The 19,742-nt window shown below is 47.3% G+C and overlaps 1 long non-coding RNA gene across 9 annotated transcripts in view; it reads left to right on the forward strand.

Annotated features, from left to right (window-relative positions):
- The first annotated feature begins 65 nt into the window (after positions 1 to 65).
- LOC131836847 (uncharacterized) overlaps positions 66 to 19,742 on the forward strand; it is a 206,630-nt gene continuing 186,953 nt past the window's right edge. For 3 of the 9 annotated variants that reach the window (XR_009355816.1, XR_009355818.1, XR_009355817.1), the window contains exon 1: positions 69 to 468. This is a non-coding gene — a long non-coding RNA (uncharacterized LOC131836847). Of the gene's footprint in view, positions 469 to 2,075; positions 2,196 to 19,742 lie in introns of all 9 variants that reach the window. The other 6 variants (XR_009355820.1, XR_009355821.1, XR_009355819.1 and 3 more) reach the window with 5 other exon arrangements.

Raw genomic sequence — 19,742 nt, forward strand, 5'->3', positions numbered from 1 at the left:
GCCGCGCGCGTCCCCTGCTCGCCCGCCGCCCACCGGGCTAGACTCCCGTCCGCGCCGCGCATGCGCTCGGTCCCCCACTTAAAGGGCCAGCGCTTTACCGCCGGGCCCTCCGCCGCCCGCCCCCAGCCCCGCGTCCCAAGTTATCTCCAGGAGGCAGGAGGTCGTCTGCTCCGCTCCCACCTCTTTCTCGGGGCGCAGCGAAGCCGGCGCGGAGCCGCGGAGGAAGTTCACAGCGTGCGGCGCAGAGCGCTAACTGCACGGAGGTTCCGGGCTCGGGAGGCCCGCGGTCGGGAATTTCCTAAAGGAAGCACCTCGCAGGGGCCCTCGGGGGGTCGGCGCGAGAGCTCTGGCTTGGAGGACCGGGTTCTAGACAGGAGTCAGAGTCCGATTTCCCGCGGGACATCCTCCAGATCGCTTCCCTCAGTGGGCCTCGGTTTCCCGAGCTATCAGCAGAGCTCGTCGCACCCGGTGAGCGCAGTCCTCCTGGCGTGCGAGCTCCCTAAAGGAGGACATCTGGGGGTTAGGGTCCGACCTCTGGAAGAGAAAGGGTTAAAAGCCAACCAGTTCCACCCCGAGTGGAGACCAGTGGGAGGGGGATGCGCGGAGTTTGTCCCTAGTTGGCTTCCCTGGACCCTGGCGGTGGGCATCCCCGCACCGCGGGCAGAGGGGCTGCTGCGCCCCAGGGTTTGGGGACCACGCGACCCGTGGGAGTGTGAGGTGACGGTCCTGCAAGGTCCAGCCGGCTCAGAAGAAGGGGGAAATACGGCTTGCATGACTGCAGAGACTCAAGGCAACCTTTACTTCCCTTCCACAGAGCAGTAATGGGGAATAGGTGCCAACAGGAAGCCGAGGGAAAGAACTTTCCAAAGGAGACTGATAGCCTGGGGTGGTTTAAGACATGTGGTCTCCTTTCTCCCCCCAGGAGTTAGTATGAATGCGGCGGCAGGGAGGTGGGGTGGTCGAGCAGATTTCTGGGCTCTGGCCTGCCTACCTGCAGGTGCTGATTGCTTAGGTCAGTAATTGCTGCATTTCTCACCACCCCTCTCTGACAAGCTGAGGTTTCTACACCTGGGCTGGAGCAGCGGCGGCCTTGGAGAATCCGGAATTGCTCAGTGGTTCCTCCTCTGTTCCCTAAAGTTATCCCTCATGTCTGAACTTCCTAGGTCCCCTGAACTCCAGTAGCTGCCTCCAGGATCAGAAACCAAGGGTGACAAGTGATGGAAAGAGTCATGGGACTCTAGTGAAGAGGAGATCCTCTTAAGCTCACTGAGGCTAGAAGACTCGGAGCATGAAAACCTCCAGGCACCTTCAACCTTAACCTACTCATTGCATGGATGGGGAATTTGAGTCTCAGAGAGCAAGTCCTTTAAGCTCACACAGCAAATAACTTGAACTGAAGCCTTATTTCTTGAGACACTTGCCTTTCCACCCGGCACTTGGCCTCTTGCCCTAGCTAAGTGGTTGTGGTAGTTTAAACATGTTTGCAAGCTTTTTTTAAAAGATTTTATTTAGGGACACCTGGTTGGCCCAGTCGGTTAAGCCACTGCCTTCAGCTCAGATCATGATCCCGAGGTGCTGGGATGGAGTCCTGTCCCTGGGCTCCTTGCTCGGCGGGGAGCCTGCTTCTCTCTCTGCCTCTGCCTGCAGCTCTGCCTGCTTGTGCTCTCTCTCTCCCGCCGACAAATAAATAAATAAATAAAATCTTAAAAAAAAAAAAAAAGATTTTATTTATTTATTTGACAGATCACAAGTAGACAGACAGGCAGGGGGTGGGGGAAGCAGGCTCCCGGCTGAGCAGCAAGCCCTATGTGGAGCTTGATCCCAGGTCCCCAAGATCATGACCTGAGTCAAAGGCAGAGGCTTTAATCCACTGAGCCACCCAGGCGCCCCTGTTTGCAAGCTCTTTACTGCTTCTCTTTCCAAAAGATGTTGGCTTATTCCCCTCCCCGTGACTGTGGGCTTGACTTAGCTGTTCGCTTGCAATGAGCAGAACAAGGTGGAGGTGATGCTACGTAGCTCTTAAGCCAAAGTCATAGAAAGGAGACAGTCTTTCTGTCTCTTTCTTCCTTTCCCAGGACAGCCACCCTGAAGCCTAGCCACCATGCTGTGAGGAAGCCCAGGCCACATGGAGAGAGGACAGGAGGCTCTCCAGGAAGGCTCTCAGTTCCCAGCCAGCCTCACTCATCAGATAAGTGGTGAGCTGGGGTTATTCCATCATAGGCTTTGAGTCGTCTAGACAAGGTCGCAGACAAGGAGCAGAGATAAGCCCACCTTGCGATGCCCTGTCTGAATTTCTCTCCCATGGAAAATGAGAGATAAGAAGGGATCGTTGTTTTAAGTCAGTAAGTTTTGGGGTATTTTGTTATGCAGCATTAGATGATTAATTCTGTGAAATGACACTTCCTGAAATGGCAAGAAATAAAATGCACTTGGAGTCCTTATTCGAACATTCAACACAGAGTAGTTATTGAGTACCTTTTAGGTGCCTGGCTCTGTAGGAGGCCCTGGGGATTCGGTGTGAATAAGAGGAGCGTGAGCTTTGCCCTGGAAAGGCTTACAGTCTCTACCACTGGAGGAAGTGGTTAAACATGATTCTAGTAAAGCGCTTGGCCAGAGGCTCAGACCAGGAAGCTATGGGAGTGTATACCTGGGGCAACTTGCCAGTTAAGTGAGTTGCTGGGGAAAGAAGAAATGAATTGGGTATAAGGCCAGCATGGTTTAGCCTGGGGAGTTTTCTGGGATATATTTGTAGAAGGAGGAGGAGACAGGTGTCAGGCAAGGTGGGAGGGATATACAAATAGATGAGAAAATGGTGAAACTAGGGAGGGACGTGTCTTAATCTCATTTTAGCAGAAAGCTGAGAAAGGACAAGAGCTTGTGAACGGGGGCCCAGATCCTGGATCCTGCATCAAAACCTCCCATGCTTCCCCATACCTGTATCTAGGAAACAAGACCTCTGGTGACACTTAGGACACTCCCTCATTTGGCTCTAAGCTCTTATGACTAATATTTCTTTTGCTGCCTTTACAAAAACTCTCGAAGAAATTTGGTTGAGTTAATTTCCATTTTGCAGATGCAGAAATGATGCCCAGGGAAGCTAGGCAGCTTAAGTACCCAGTTTGGGAACTGGCATGTCAGGGGTGCTGGGTACCCAGTTTGGGAACCGGCATGTCAGGGGTGCTTGGATGATGAGAAGGATGATGAAGATAATGATGCCTAGGTCACATCGTATCTCACTTATTATTGTCACCCTGGGGAGTAATGTTCTGGAAACTAATACACAGTGTCTTAGGGAATCAACATTGGTATTAATCTGCACCAACTCATTTTCTTGCAACCCTGAAGCTACAGTCAGTTTCCTGGAAAGGAGAGTCTGGTTGACTGAGCTGCGGTTCTGGACCTACCCCTTGGCTGGAAGAGGGCAGGACAACTCCATGAACTGCCCCCCCCCCGCCCCCGCCAAGACCACAGGTAGTAGGAGCAGGGGACTGCCCTAAATGAAAATAGGGCCCTGTTAGTCAAAGAGGGGCATGGAGGGGCACAGCTAGAGGTATGTTAGTGAAAGGCAGACACTCTATGTCTGCGCTGTTCAGTAAGGTGGCCAGAAGTGACATGTGGCTGTTTGATTCATATGACATAAAATTAAAAATCCAGTTCTCAGTCACACTAACCACATTTCAAGTGCTCAGGAGCCACATGTGGCTTATAGCTACTGGATTGGATGGCACAGATTATAGAACATTTCCATCAATGCAGAAATTTTTATTGGGTAGCACTGCTCCAGGATTCTCATTTGCAATTCACCTGTTTCTTTTCTTCTTTTACTTCATACACTGTGAATAGGGAAATAGTAAAAACAAAACAAAACAAAAAACGTGGGTTAGAATCTTCATTAATTTATCCATCAAACATATACTAAGTGTCTACTTTGAATCATACGCTGTTGTAAGCACCAGGATGTCGAGAGGGGCTTTGGAGAGGTCCTGGTCCAGTGGATCTCATGTTAGAATCATCAGAGAGCTCTTGGAAGTACTGATATCCAGGCTCTAGCCAGCAGAGACCCTGCTGAAAGTGGTTTGGGATGGGGCTGGCAGACCCTCAGGTTGGAAAAGCTCCCCAGGTGATGTGAATGTGTTGCTGTGCTGGGGAACCATGACAGTCTGGTCAGGCTAGGGAAGTGATTTGCCTCAGACAATCTGAAAACCTGAGTGTGTGTGTGCGTGTGTGTGTGTGTGTGTGTGTGTGTGTGTGTGTCTGACCTCTGGGTCCTTATGACAACATCAGAACTCTCCATGGATGTGGCATCTATCTGATCAAATGCAAAATTCTTAGGGAAAAACAAGCCAACTCTTCCTTAACGCAAAGAGAATCCAGTTCCCTTTAAAGAAAGTGGTGAAGGGACTTCTGGTTTTAAATCACTTCTTTCTCAAACTGTTTGCATGTTTGGTGCCTGGACCTGCCTTATTCAGCAAGGTGGGGAGATCCTTATAAAACGACTGCATGTTCTGAGTACCTCGTGTAAGTCAGGCACTTCATACGCAGTTTCATTTCATCCTCAGGACAAAGTATTACAAAGTGAGTTTTGGTGACACCAGTTTATAGAGCAGCAAACTAAGATGCGAAGAGGGTAAGGATCGTAATTTGCCCAAGCTGGTACAGCTGGGATCCCAACTCCAGATATCTGACTCCTTCCCCTTCGCCACCCAGCACCTACCCCGTCCGTAGCCAAGAGTGCAGGGCAGCCCGCAGACAGAGGCATTGTGCTCCATCTGCGGAGGGAAGAAAGCTCTGTGAGGTGACCTGCAGTCCTTCGTGTGTCAGGGATCACGCTGGAGCTGATGTGACCCAAGCACTGTGTTTGGTGAGGGTACCGGAGGGGACTGGGAGTGGAGTTCTCCTTCCAAGTAATCGTCGCGTCTGGATTCCTTTTACCAAGGGATTTGGAGGAAGCAGCTAAGGACTGTGTTGTACCTGGAACAGTGAGCTCTTAGACACTTGGCAATTATGATATATGCTTGGTGGAAGCATTGTCTGTTCCTAGCCTGGATCCCCGTGGGCTTGCAAAATGTCTGTGTCACCATGTATCTTTGTAATCTGAGTCCCTGCCTGATACTTCCTGAGCTGCCTGGCCTAGCCTGAGGGGGGTCTGGGAAGGGACAGGACTCATTGTGTCCATTCCAAACGACTTGAACAGTGGAGGAGATATGTCTCCTCTGCCATTCTCTGCGGGCCACCTTATATAGTAATAGGAGCTCCTGGCCTTGGAGAACAGGAAGGGCTGCCCTTGGAATGCCTCAGGGCTTGTCTGTGTGGCATTCAGCAGATCTCTGTGGGAGCCAAGCCACGACTGGCCATAGAAAGAGCATAGAATATCACAGCCAAAAAGACTCTTAGAGATCTTTCCGGGTTTCATTTCACAGATGGGAAACTGAGGCGCAGTGAGCTAATAGGACTTACTTTGAATTATAGCCAGTTAGAGGCAGGGATCACACAGTCAGGTCTCTCTTGTGGCCCAGTATGTTTTTCCTAATGACTTCACTAGCAGAGCAGAAGGGGTAGTAGATGAACTTCTGAAAGCTCTTGGGTGGCAAGAGGCAGAGACTGTATTTTCGAATTTGCTTCCAGGTGTGGCCGGGCTGTGTCGGTAGCTGGGTGTGGACTGGGTGTGTGTTTAGGAAGTCTCCATCCAATCTGAAGGATCGGAGGGTGACCCTTCTCATTTTTCAGGCAGATTACACGCACCCAGACTTGTGTCCTTCCCGTTCGGAAACTGGCATTTCCTTTGACTTTCTTCTGCGTGCCCTAGGGTAGGTGTTCTGCAGGTGGTGGATTATTGAGTTGGTCCACAAGGAATGGCTGGGCCACGGACGTTGCTCCCAAGCAGTGGCCAAGACTCTGGCAGTCCCAGAAGGAACCAAAAGCCCAGTGTCAGCCTCCGCACTCAGTGGAAGGGCCTGAGACTTGGTGACAGGGAGACATGGAGGTTGAGATGATGGTGTATCCTGAAGTCTAAGTCAAAGTGATTTAGGGGCGCCTGGGTGGCTCAGTGGGTTAAAGCCTCTGCCTTCGGCTCAGGTCATGATCTCATGGTCTTGGGATCGAGCCCCACATCGGGCTCTCTGCTCAGCAGGGAGCCTGCTTCCTCCTCTCTCTGACTGCCTCTCTGCTGACTTGTGATCTCTGTCTGTCAAATAAATAAAATCTTTTTTAAAAAAAGTTACTTAAAGTGGTGGGGCCATGTATAGGTCCCTGAGATGGGCTGGGCTCCTTTCTTAATCCTTGGCTTCCAGGAAAGACTTCACTTTTTGTCCAAAAATTTCTGAGCACCTGCTACGTGCATGGTATAGCCGATGCAGACATATGCAGGACATCACGTGACCTTCTGGGTTGTACCTAGCAAGAGGTGTCCCGATAACTTGGTGGGAACTTGCCGCATGCCACGGGTTCTGCACAGCATTCTATGTAAACCCTGCCCTTAAGCTTGCAAATAAGGATTCTAATTCTCCATTTTTCAAATGAGGAAATGATCTCAGAGAAGCTAAATGACTATCTCTGGGTTTTAGCCAGCTGGTGGCTGAGCCTGGGGTCAGAAGCTGGGCCCTTCCCACTGTACCGGGATGCTACCAGCTAACTAGATACCTGGCAGGGTCAGGCCAGTGGCCCAACACAAGGTTAAACAGGGTGTTTGCAGAATGCAGAGAAGAGAGAGCTTCATTTTAATTTGGGCAACAGCGTTTGGCTGTGGGCACCGTGGACCCTTGGGGCCGCAAGGTCCTGTGCTGTGGGGGGTGCCCTGTGCCTGGCGGGGTGCTGAGCAGCTTCCGGGGCCTCTCCCAAGGAGACAGCAGTAGCAAGTCCCCTGTTGTGACTCCCAGCACAGAATCACAGGTTGTAAGAGAGAAATTGTCTTCCGCCTGGGCCTATGAGAATCCTGTAGGAAAGACAAGGATTTGGGCAACTGCAGACAGGAGGAAAACACTCATTGGCTTTGTGACTTTTTCCATTGGACAAAGAGTTAACACGTAGGTTTTCTACTTTGTTCTTCCCCCACCCCGGCCCCGTGGCTTGCTTGCGTCAGCACACAAAGCAAACAGCCACATCAGGTTGCCATGGGACCACGGTGCACAAGGGGGCCCTCGATGGATTGCAGGTGTCCTTGGGAGCCGGGTCCTTCCTGGCCTCTGTTTGTTCAGCCTGAGCTGAATGCCTCATTTTCATCTTCCGGCCAGTATTCCCTTTCCGGGGGTGGGTGCGCGGGGCGGTGGTGGGGTGGGGCGGTGGCTCTTAGAGAATCTGTTGCACCATCAGCCGTCACCACCACCCCTTACACTCCTCCAGCACTCATTTGGAGTGTGGCTCTATGTTAAGGGTTTTATAATGGGTAACTCATCTAGCCTAGCCCTTACAGCACCCTGAGAGGAAGGGCTCCTTACCATCCCCATTCCTTGGGGGAGACGGCAGCCAGCCAGACGATGGGGAAGCAACATGCCCTAGTTCATGCTTATGCAAAGTGGCAGAGGTAGGATTTGAACCCAGGTCTTGCTGAGTCGCCTCTCTTAACCTCTGTATGCTACTGCCTCCTAAGAATGTCCTTCCCTCATTTGGCAGCCCACTGGGCTTTATGGGCCCGTGGGATGAGTTCCCAGGAGAACCGTGGGCAGCAGCCAGCCCCAGAATGCTTGGTGGTGGTTGGCGGGGGCGGTGGTGAGGGCTGTGAAGGCTGTGGGAGGGCGGACGGTGTTTCTGGTGGTGCTGGTGGATGCTCCCCTAGCAAAGGGCAATTATTGGGTCTGTGTGGTGCTTGGCTATCAGAGGGCTTCCTGTGAACGGGGCAAAGCGCCCAGTCAGGCTACAAGACAAATGGGGGACATATGGACTCTAGATCAGCGCACAATGGGCTCGTTATTTTGCATCTGCCAGCAATGAAATCACACTCTATTATAGCAGGAGGCACAGAATAAATAAGCCCAATATTTGGGGCTGGGTTCTTGAAGTTGTTTTATCTGTGTCCTCCCTTTTCTTGGGGATCATGGTCCCTTTAGGACCATTCATTTTGAAGCTTGAGCATTTTAGCTGCCACCGAGTCAGACGAGCGGGTGCAAACAGACTCTAGATGAAACTCTTTTTTTTTTTTTTTTAAAAGATTTTATTTATTTATTTATTTGACAGAGAGAGATCACAAGTAGGCAGAGAGGCAGGCAGAGAGAGAGAGAGAGGAGGAAGCAGGCTCCCTGCTGAGCAGAGAGCCCGATGCGGGACTCGATCCCAGGACCCTGAGATCATGACCTGAGCCGAAGGCAGCGGCTTAACCCACTGAGCCACCCAGGCGCCCCTCTAGATGAAACTCTTAAAGACATCTTGACATCCACGTTCTTTCTAGTTCACAAAGGACCCTGGTTCCAACCCTTTGTGCTGCAGGGAGAGACAGGGAGGGAGTGATGGGAAAGGACACTCTGAGGCGTCCCTGGAGATGAGAGAGAAGGGTGACCTGACCTGCTCTCATCCATCCCAGACAGGCTGTGGTACAGACCACATGAGGTCAGGGTCCAAGGTTGCAGGAGAGTCAGGAATAGAGCAATTGTCTTGATAGCGTTTGCTGGGTGTCCTAAAGCAGTGCTTCTCGAACGTGAGTGTGTCTCAGATCCAGGGGGCTCCTCGCCACGCAAACGGTTAGACTCCCCCCTCAGGGTTTCCACCAGGGTTGAGCAGAGGATCTGGAGCTCTTTCAGCCAGGCTTCCTGTTTCTGCCCACCTCCACCCTCACTTCCCAAGGTGTCGGTGCCTCACATTTGGGGCAAGTTGCGTTTCTTCTTGGATTTCCCCAGCGTGATTTTAGTCTTTCATTTTCCCTACTAGCTAAGCCATTTGCTAATTGACCATCTACTCTTCCGCTTCCAAAATTTTGTGGACATCCTTTCTCTCTAGTTGCTTTGTCATCATGGGTTTATGATCCTCCCCCCACCCCTTTAAAAAACCCACATCCCTTTATTGTCATTTTAGTGTAGTTTCGGAAGGGAACGGAGCACACCACATCCATTATCTTGCCTCTGGAGCCCCCGAACGGCACTCGGGGACGTGTTGTGGCCTGGTTATCACAGTGCCTCTTTCATAAGTCAGGAAACAGACTCAGAATCTACTGGACCAGAATCTCCTTTTGCAGATCTCATTCCCTATTCCAGGCTCTTTGCCCAAGAAAAATCGTTCTAACATATTCTGGTTTTGCCAAGCCCTTTGGCAGAGTTTCTCTGGTTGGCACCTCATCCAGTTTGACAGAGCAGGCAAGGCAGGTGTCCGTCTCTGCTTTATGACCATGAAGACTGATCAGGAAGGGGAAGGCACTTGCCCAGGATAACACAGCTTAATATGCTTTGAGGCCACTGTTTCTAGGTTTACACCCAGGGCTCGCTCTTCTGCTGACTTCAGGTTAGCCTTAAAGACATCTTCAGATAATAAAACATCTAATTACTCAACAAATATTTATTGCCTACTATGTCCCTGAAACCCCACCAGGTTCTGGGCTTATCAGAGGGAACAAGTTGACTGGGAGCGGCCCACGCCTCCCGTGGCTTCTCCGTTCCTGTCCCTCATCTCAGAGGTTGCCGCTAGACACTTCCGTGCCTGCTGATGGACTCTTTTTGTCTGCGTCTGAGGAGCAAGGGCTTTAAAACCCTGGTGGGACCCTCAGCTAATGAGGATGGGAGTGGATAGGTAAATCTTGAGCTTCCTTGCCCCTCGGGGGGACAGGGTACTTCTGAGGCACATTCTCTACAGTCTCTATGAGGGTCTCCCAGGACCGAGCCTCAGCTGCCCACAGTGGTAAGTGTCTCATTAACAAACTATGGCCTTCCTTCTTCGCTGTCACTGCCCTGTTTGCTCACCAACGCTTCCTGGGATCACTTCCTCAATAAGCAAGCTATTCTCAAATCCTTACCTTGAGGTCCCCTTTTTGGGGGAACCCAAACTAACCAACCCCCCAGGCTTCTAAAATCCTTTCGATTTGTAGCTGATGGTCCTGTTGCCTGCTGTTCCCTGCCATCCCCGAGGGCACAGACACCTCTCTCCCCAGTGATGCAAGCTGCAAGAAAACAGGACCTTTCACTGTGCCGTTCATTGCTGGGTCTCTGGTGTTTAAAACAGTGTCTGGCCCATGGTCAGTGCTCAATAAATGTTTGCTGATTCAATGAATACCGATCATTGCTACCTTGATCAAGGGGGGGATCCAAGAGACTGGAGTGGAATGATGTGGGGGTAGATCACAGCAAGGTCTTTCTCTTTCTTGTGTGTTTTATAAACAGTGTTTGTGTCCTGAAGGCTTCCTTCTGGTTCATTCTGGCCATTTTCTCCTCTAGAGGTGGAAAGAGGTGAGCCCTGGGCCTGTGTCGGTGGCAGGCAGGGCTTGGCAGGTGGAGGAGGGAGCCTCTAAGGCTGGGCTCAGAGCAGGGGGTGTGAATCACTAGTTCAGACTCAGGCACTAAGAGTGAGTATCAGCATTGCCAGATCCCAGGAAGAGGCCAGGCTTGGCTTTTGTCTGTCCTGCAGATGAGAATTTCTTTGAAGAGGGGATACAGCACCTCAGCTCCCATTGAGGAATGGTCTAGGCTAATTTTTGGCAACAGTGTCAGGAGCTTGGAGATTGAGTGAGATCTTGTATAGAGGGTATCCAGTCCCTGAGTTTTGATTGAACGATGGGCTTTTTCGAAAAACTGCCCCCCACCCCCAGGTCATTTGGTGGCTCTTGGATAAAATTAAAATTCAGATTGAGAACTTGTTTTTGTTGTTGTTGTTGTTGTTGTTGTTGTTTTGTTTTGTTAGAGTTTATTCCAGGTCAGTAACTCTCCTCTTGGCCTCTGATGTCACTGTTTTTTGGCTGTTCGGGCTGGATAGCCTCAGCCTCTTGGTTAATCAATAGACACTGGGAAAAATGCCTTAAGGGGGTGTGTAGATTGGCTTTCCAATCTACATGTGTTCAGTAATGTCGGTGAGAAAGAATATCTCAAGTTTATATAATGTTTTACATTTTGCAAAGTACTTTCTCCAGACATTATTTCCTTTAATTAATCTTTTTATTTTTTTAAAAAATATTTTATTTATTTATTTGACAGAGATATCACAAGTAAGCAGAGAGACAGGCAGAGAGAGAGGGGAAAGCAGGCTCCCTGCTGAGCAGAGAGCCCAATGTGGGGCTCGATCCTAGGACCCTGAGATCATGACCTGAGCTGAAGGCAGAGGCTTAACCCACTGAGCCACCCAGGTGCCCCAATTACTCTTTTTAGTATTTACCCATATAATCACCTAAAGATATCGCATATCCATGGCTAGATTTAATGGAGTGTGTGCATGACCTCTTCCCTGGAAAGAACAAATCATTATTGAAAGAAATTGAAGAAACTTAAATGCAGGGAGGGCTAGACCATGTTCATAGATCGGAAAACTCAGTACTGCAAAGATGTCAATTCTCTCCAAGTCACTTTTTTGATTCAGTGTAAACCTAATAAAAAGACTAGCAGGTTATGTTTTGTGGAAATTGACAAGCTGATTCCAAAATTCAAATGGAGGGGTGCCTGGGTGGCTCAGTGGATTAAGCCTCTGCCTTCGGCTCAGGTCATGATCTCAGGGTCCTGGGATCGAGCCCCAAGTTGGGCTCTCTATTCAGCAGGGAGTCTGCCCCCGCCCACCTGCCTGCCTCTCTGCCTACTTGTGATCTCTGTCTGTGAAATAAGTAAATAAATTTTTTTTTAAAGATTCTATTTATTCGTTTGACAGACAGAGATCACAAGTAGGAAGAGAGGCAGGCAGAGAGAGAGGAAGCAAAGCAGGCTCAGGCATCTTGCAATAATCTTAAATAAAGTCTTTCTTTCCTGTCTAACTTTTGAATGGAATCAGTTTAAATTTAATAATTCTTGGATGGAAGATGTATTTGCCATCTATATGACTTTGTTTTCTTTTTTTGTTTTGTTTTGTTTTCTTTTTTCTTTTAAAGATTTTATTTATTTATTTGACAGACTGAGATCACAAGTAGGCAGAGACGAAAGCTCCCTGCTGAGCAGAGAGCTTGACGAGGGGCTTGATCCCAGGACTCTGAGATCATGACCTAAGCCGAAGGCAGAGGCTTTAACCCACTGAGCCACCCAGGTGCCCCAGTTAATAAAATCTTAAAAAAATAAAATTCATATGGAAATTTAAATAGCTAAGCACAATAATAAAGACAATCTAGAAGAAGCAAATGCTGGAAGATGTATGCAGGAAGAATCAAGTATTACGAAGCTCTAGTGCATAGGACAGTGAGGTGTTCCTCCTATGGCCCCCCTTTATTTTAAGTTTTCCTTGTTTGTGTGGTTCTGAAGGCTGGGATGGAGACAGTGGGAAGCACAGAGGTGCAGTATACATCTCTGTTTCTTTGTTTCTTTCAGTTGTTTCAAGTAGGCTGGAGTAAGTCTTACGGCTGGGTTCATGCTATACAACACCCATCACCAGTGACCCAAGGGCTCCTGCGGGAGTTTTAGGCAGTCCATTCTCCACACAGTCCTTTCCTTAAGGCTCTGAGATGGCTTCCCATTGGAGTAAGGTCGTAGTCCCAGCTCCCAAACCGATTGAAATAAGATGGTCCTTCATGTCTGGTCCCTGCCTGTCACTCTAACCCAGCCTTCTGCCATTCCCATCAACCCTTTTGGTTGTCTTCAGTTCCTTAGGACTCCTAGACTCTAAACGTAGATTCTGGGCATTAGTCTGCACACTGTTCTTCCTCCAGACCCTCCCCTTTCCCTGCTCCGTCCACTCCTACTTACCTTCCATGTCTGGGTTTACCTTTTCTTTCCTTGGGAAGCCTGGATCCCCAGCTCCTTAGACTGGTGCCGCCCCCTGGCCACACATTCTTGACACACTCATGGCTTCTCCCTTTTCAAGGCACTCTGCACCTTGTTCAGAATCTCTCCTTCCAGCAGCAGGAGAACAGGGACTGTGTCTGTCTTGCTCACCACTGTGTCGCCTGCTCCTAGAATAATCTGTGGCAAAGAGTAGATGCCTAATCAATATTTATTAAACACATGAATAAATAAATGAATGTATAAATTAAAAATCCATACTCAAAAGGCTGACTTTATAAAATCAAACCTATTAAATTTTGGCAAACTTCACAGTTTGGCAAAGAGCACGGGTTTACGATGTCCTGGACCACGGATGAGGCTGTAGAAGGTTAGTTGCCTATTTACCAAGCCTGCCGTCCAGAGAGCGGGGCTGGACCATGGCCGACCATCTGTGCCCCTGGAGAAATAAAGCCAGTGTGGGTTGGTCGTGTCCTCCCTGGGAATAAAGAACAAGGCATGAACCCCTTCTCTTTGGTAAGCCAGAGAGCGACTTTGTTCTGAAAACTAGAGGTTTCATCTCCTTGGTTGGTTCTTGCAGGAAATCACTGGGTGGGCTGGATCAGCAGGGCCACAGATGATGGGCTGTATCGGGTGGGGAGATTTTAATGCCCTTGGAGGGGGTTGCCTCCAAAAGCTGCCTTTACTCTCGGTATTATGTGTAAGCATTGCATAAAATGGACCTTTTTTTTTTTTTTTAATGTTTACCCACCTCTTGTTCAAATGGTTTTTCATTACAGTAGTAGAATAAATCTTAGGGTATGGAAAATTTAGAGAACACAGATGAGCCAGAAGGAAATAAAAATCCAGTAATTCCATTACTCACAATTGAGGGCCAAGTCATCGGATGGCCTCTGGAGGCACAGAGCCTGGCGCCCATGAATATAATCATTTTAATTTCTCTTAACATGAGAAGAAACAAATGAATATAATAATAATGAACATAGAACAATGAATCCAGCCTGGACCGTGTTATCTTTATACCACTGCCACTATGAAATATAATTTTTAACATTTTTTTTGTGGGAGAAGGGGCCATGAAGGCAAAAGTGCTTAACACCCATGAAAATCAGAATGCATCCCTGGCAGAAATAACCACTCTTAATATTTTGTTGTATATCCTCCCAGTGTTCCTATACCCTGTACATGCAACACGCATTTAGACATATACAGGTTTATGTCATTGCTACAAAAATGGGATCATATTTGCTAAAATATATGTATATTTATGTCCTTGTTTCAAAAATCTGAGCATATTTGCTCATTTGTTTTAGCAATGCATTGCTCATGTCTTTCCATGTTATCAAATATTCTTCTGAAGTACTTGTCAGTGTTTTATTTTTAATTAGAAAAGTAGCGCTCGTAGGGCTGTTGGGTGGCCCAGTCAGCGGAGCATGACTTGGTTTCAGCTCAGGTTGTGATCTCAGGGTCTTGGGAACGAGCCCTGCGTGGGGCTCTCCACTTAGTATGGCGTCTGCTTCAGATTCTCTCTCCCTCTCCCCCTCCCACTGGTGCATGCTCTCCTCTCTGTCTCTCAAATGAATAAATAAATAAATCTTACCAAAAAAAGGTAGTACCCATTACATCATTCTTTTTTTTTTTTAAGATTTTAAAATTATTTATTTGACAGAGAGCGAGCACAAGCTGTGGGAGCATCAGGCAGAGGAAGAGGGAGAAGCAGGCTCCCCACCAAGAGGAGTGCTAGACGTGGGGCTTGATTCCAGGATCCTGGGACCAGGACCTGAGCCAGGCAGATGCTTAACTACTGAGCCACCTAGGCATCCCCATAACATCATTCTTAATGCCTGTATAGTGTTCCAAAGAGTGGATGTATTGTAATATATTTAACTAACCCATTTTTGCTGTTTGTAGGGTTTTGCTATTAAAACAGTAAGATGACCATCATTCTAGGAAGATCATTCATCTGTGATTCTTCCATGGGAATAAATCTATAGATAATTTTGAAACTTGATACATTATGCATAACTTCACAGTGAAAGAGTACCAGTGTGGTATGGGTCGTTTATGATAGCTTAACTCATCCTGGCACCTTCTCTTACCATTAATGACACTGTAGTGGCCTCTCCTTGGTTTAGGGTGGACATCTCTGAGTGTGTGAGCACTGGAAGTCTCGGGAACCACCATGTCCTCTGGTCTCTACTCTGTGTTCGAGACCTGTGTGGAAGCTCGGTGACTCTGTCAGATGAACAAATGGGTGGATGGGTAGTTGGTGCGAGTGCGAGTCCACAAACTCCGATTTTTGGAGCTATTACATTTCTCTGTATTCTTTATTTTATTTTATTTTTTTTTTCTTTGAGAAATTTTTTTTTCAAGTTTTTGTTTATAAACATATATTTTTTATATACATATATTTTTATCCCCAGGTCTGTGAATCACCAGGTTTACACACTTCACAGCACTCACCAAATCACATACCCTCCCCAATGTCCATAATCCCACCCCCTTCTCCCCAACCCCCTCCCCCCGGCAACCCTCAGTTTGTTTTGTGAGATTAAGAGTCACTTATGGTTTGTCTCCCTCCCAATCCCATCTTGTTTCATTTATTCTTCTACCCACTTAAGCCTCCATGTTGCATCACCACTTCCTCATATCAGGGAGATCATATGATAGTTGTCTTTCTCTGCTTGACTTATTTCGCTAAGCATGATACGCTCTAGTTCCATCCATGTTGTTGCAAATGGCAAGATTTCATTTCTTTTGATGGCTGCATAGTATTCCATTGTGTATATATACCACATCTTCTTGATCCATTCATCTGTTGATGGACATCTAGGTTCTTTCCATAGTTTGGCTATTGTGGACATTGCTGCTATAAACATTCGGGTGCATGTGTCCCTTTGGATCACTACATTTGTATCTTTAGGGTAAATACCCAATAGTGCAATTGCTGGGTCATAGGGCAGTTCTATTTTCAACATTTTGAGGAACCTCCATGCTGTTTTCCAGAGTGGCTGCACCAGCTTGCATTCCCACCAACAGTGTAGGAGGGTTCCCCTTTCTCCGCATCCTCGCCAGCATCTGTCATTTCCTGACTTGTTGATTTTAGCCATTCTGACTGGTGTGAGGTGATATCTCATTGTGGTTTTGATTTGTATTTCCCTGATGCCGAGTGATATGGAGCACTTTTTCATGTGTCTGTTGGCCATCTGGATGTCTTCTTTGCAGAAATGTCTGTTCATGTCTTCTGCCCATTTCTTGATTGGATTATTTGTTCTTTGGGTGTTGAGTTTGCTAAGTTCTTTATAGATTCTGGACACTAGTCCTTTATCTGATATGTCGTTTGCAAATATCTTCTCCCATTCTGTCAGTTGTCTTTTGATTTTGTTAACTGTTTCCTTTGCTGTGCAAAAGCTTTTGATCTTGATGAAATCCCAGTAGTTCATTTTTTCCCTTGCTTCCCTTGCCTTTTGCGTTGTTCCTAGGAAGATGTTGCTGCGGCAGAGGTCGAAGAGGTTGCTGCCCGTGTTCTCCTCAAGGATTTTGATGGATTCCTTTCGTACATTGAGGTCCTTCATCCATTTTGAGTCTATTTTTGTGTGTGGTGTAAGGAAATGGTCCAATTTCATTTTTCTGCATGTGGCTGTCCAATTTTCATTTCTCTGTATTCTTTAAATCAACGTGGGTTTCTCTCACCTGTTGAATTGGTGGGAAGTTAAGTTTCAGTGGTTATTGCCTTTCCCCTTAGCACTCTGCTTCCTTCAGGTTATAGAAATATCTTAACACCTTAAGCATTAAAGCCTCATCTGAAATACTCTGCCAGTGTTGATCCCACTGGCCTCTCTGAGACCCCTGTGTCTTGGTTCCATGTTCCCTTTAGGCTGCTGCCCCTATGCCGCATTTAGGGCCAGAGACTTTTTTGTTCTTTCTTTCTTTCTTTTTTTTTTTTTTAAGATTTTATTTATTTTGACAGAGACAAGAGAGGGAACACAAGCAGGGAGAGTAGGAGAAGCAGGCTTCCCGCTGAGCAGGAAGTCTGATGTGGGGCTTGAACCTGGGACCCTGGGATGATGACCTGAGCAGAAAGCAGATGCTTAATGACTGAGGCACCCAGGCGCCTCTGGGGCCAGGGAGTCTTGAGAAGACTTGAAGTTTTGGTGTCAGGGACTCAGCCCACCTAGATGTACCCGACAGCCAACAGTCGCTTCAGATCTTGCCAGAAAGAGGTGCATGATTCCACACTGCAGGCTGGGGGTTTCTCTTCTGCCCTTTGCTATCCTCACTCCCCTCTTGGTGTAGCACACCGCTCTTCACTGCATTCCCTTACTTCTTGCCCTCCCTTGCCTTACCCCCCAAATAGTGAAGGAGACATTGACTACAAGCTCTTGTGCCTTCCGCTTTCCAAAATCCAGAAGGCAAGCAGTTCCAAAGGGCCTGGCTGTCTGCTGGAAAGCAGAGGGAGGGCAGCTACGGAGAAGCGCAAACCCAAGTTCATCTCAAATGATTCTGGTGCAGACGGACTGGTGAAGGCATGTCTCATTTGGGATTGAGCTACGTGGGAGTGAGACTCTTGGAAATGGTTTGATGTTGAGAGGAAGCCAGTGTTTTCTGAAGCCTTTGTTTTGGCAGTGTCTGACCTACATCTGCATTTCTTGCAGTTTCTTACAAAGAAACTTCCTTCTGAGAGTCAAAATGTATCAACTGAAGTTATTTTCCACAGGAGGGAAATGTTTGCAAGTCAGCCTTTGTTAGCCTAAAGAACATTGTTTTGTCCACAGTGGTTGCAATAGTATTTCCTTTGGGAAGCCTACTGAAGCCAACTTTGATGTTGGAAACAAATGTTTGGGCGCTAACAATGGCGTCCAAGGATTACAACTTCTTCTGGCTCTTTAGCGTAATTTATTGTAGTGTGATGAGAGTAAGTTTCTTCAGGCTTGAGCAAGGACAGCTGCTTTGGCTGGCCAGGGTCATGTTGAGAGCCAGTAATGTATAGTTCAACAGGAGGAGCAGGTTCCTTAGAGCTGGGCTGCCCATGTTTCTGTTCCTCACTTGGCCACTTCCAAGCTGGAATCTTTAGCAAGCTAAGTTAACTGTTCTGAATCTCAGTTTCTGCATCTATAAAATGAACAATGATAGTATTACTTCCTATGATTGTTACAATGATTGAAGAATTAATGTCATAAACAGCACTTAGAGAAATCCAGTAAGGGTCATAGCTTAGTTAATGGTATTGTATCTGTGTAAATTTCTTGGTTTTGATCATTCTACCCTGATTATATAGGATGTTTTTACTGAAGGAAGCTGGGCCAGGCATACACAGAAATATTCTATAGTATTTCTCTGTGAGGCTAAAGTATTTCAAAATACCAACTTAGGAAAAAGCACTTAGAGGAACTATATTTGATGGGGTCATTCTTTGAATAAGGTTTGTCTTCGACCAGAGACTGTGAGCTCTCTCAAGTTAGGGATCATGACTGGTTTTCTTCCCTAGTGCAGTGCCTGGCACACAGTAGGTCTTCAATAAATATTTGTTGAGTGAATGAATAAAAAAGAAGTTGCGATGCCAAAGGTACTGGCCAAAGGGTACCAAAGCGACCAAACAGAGAACCCAGTTCTCACGTTTGGGGGTGAGAAGAGGTGAGAGGGCCATGCATTGGTTTTTAGCAGAGCATTTCCAACACAGGTGTGCCCATAAAGTCAAGGCATTCAGTAGGAGCAGTTCAGAGCCAGAGGTGACCCCAAGAACGGGATGAATCAATACTATCTGGATCGTGGGTGGCTCAGTGAACCCAACTGACAGTTTTAATAAATAAACGTAGAACGTAGTTGGGGAGGCATAACTTTACCTCTACCTTTTTAGGGTTTCTGGCTGCTCCTGAGTATTAAATTGACATAAAAAAGATTATCAGGAGAGAAACATACAGAGTTTTTGCATGGATCTGGAAGCCCCCAGAGGAAAATGAAGACCCAAAGGGCAGATTGGACCAAGTGCTTATATACTAGCTTGATCAGAGAGTAGTAATTATGGAAAAGTAACTAAAACACTCAGGGAGACTAGAGGAAGATAAGTTACTTTAAAAAGATCTGTTTGTACAGATTTCTTTCTGCCTCCACGCCCTGTCTCTGGGGATGATAATGTTTCTTTCCTCCTGGGGCTAGGGAGGGCAGCTTTCACATGAGAGTCTGAACTTCTGGTTCCCAGAAAAGGGGAGGTCAGAATGACTTTTTTGCATCTGCTCTTCTTCAGGTGTCTTTAGCTCAAAATAGTCCTTACACCATCGTGGCATATTTTGGGATAATGTATTCTGCCAGCTTTCACCAACTTCTTCCGTACTCAAATGTTAAATGTAATCTTGATTGCTTCAATGCTGTTCCAATCTAAGGGGTGCTAGAAGGCGACCTATTTAGCGAGAATCTACTGGGAAACTGGCAAAGAGGGTCAAACTCAGGAAGTAAGCTATGTTGCTGGGGGAGGATCAGAGTCACACTGAGTAAGCGATGGTCAGAGCATCACAGAGTTTAAGGGGATAACACTATGATTTGGAAGTATTCTAGAAATTGAGAGATCCTCTGACATATTTATGGCTTGAAGAAGCACAAGAGGCTTTGTTTTGAATTAGGTTCAGACAGAGCGTTAAATAAAGATTTTGCAAACAATTCTGAGGCAAAACTTAAAATGCCTGGGGCACCTGGGTGGCTCAGTTGGTTAAGTGTCTGCCTTAGGCTCAGGCCATGATCCTGGGGTCATGGGATCGTATCTCACATCAGGCTGCCTGCGCAACAGGGAGCCTGCTTCTCTCTCTTCCTCTACCTGCTGCTCCCCACTGCTTGTGCTTGCGCATGCTCCTTCTCTGTCAAATAAATAAGTAAATAAACAAACAAATAAATAAATAAAAATCATTTAAAAACCCCAAAATGTAAAAG

The sequence above is a fragment of the Mustela lutreola genome, chromosome 7 (genome assembly GCF_030435805.1).
Source record: "Mustela lutreola isolate mMusLut2 chromosome 7, mMusLut2.pri, whole genome shotgun sequence".
In the NCBI taxonomy this organism is placed as follows: Eukaryota; Metazoa; Chordata; class Mammalia; order Carnivora; family Mustelidae; genus Mustela; species Mustela lutreola.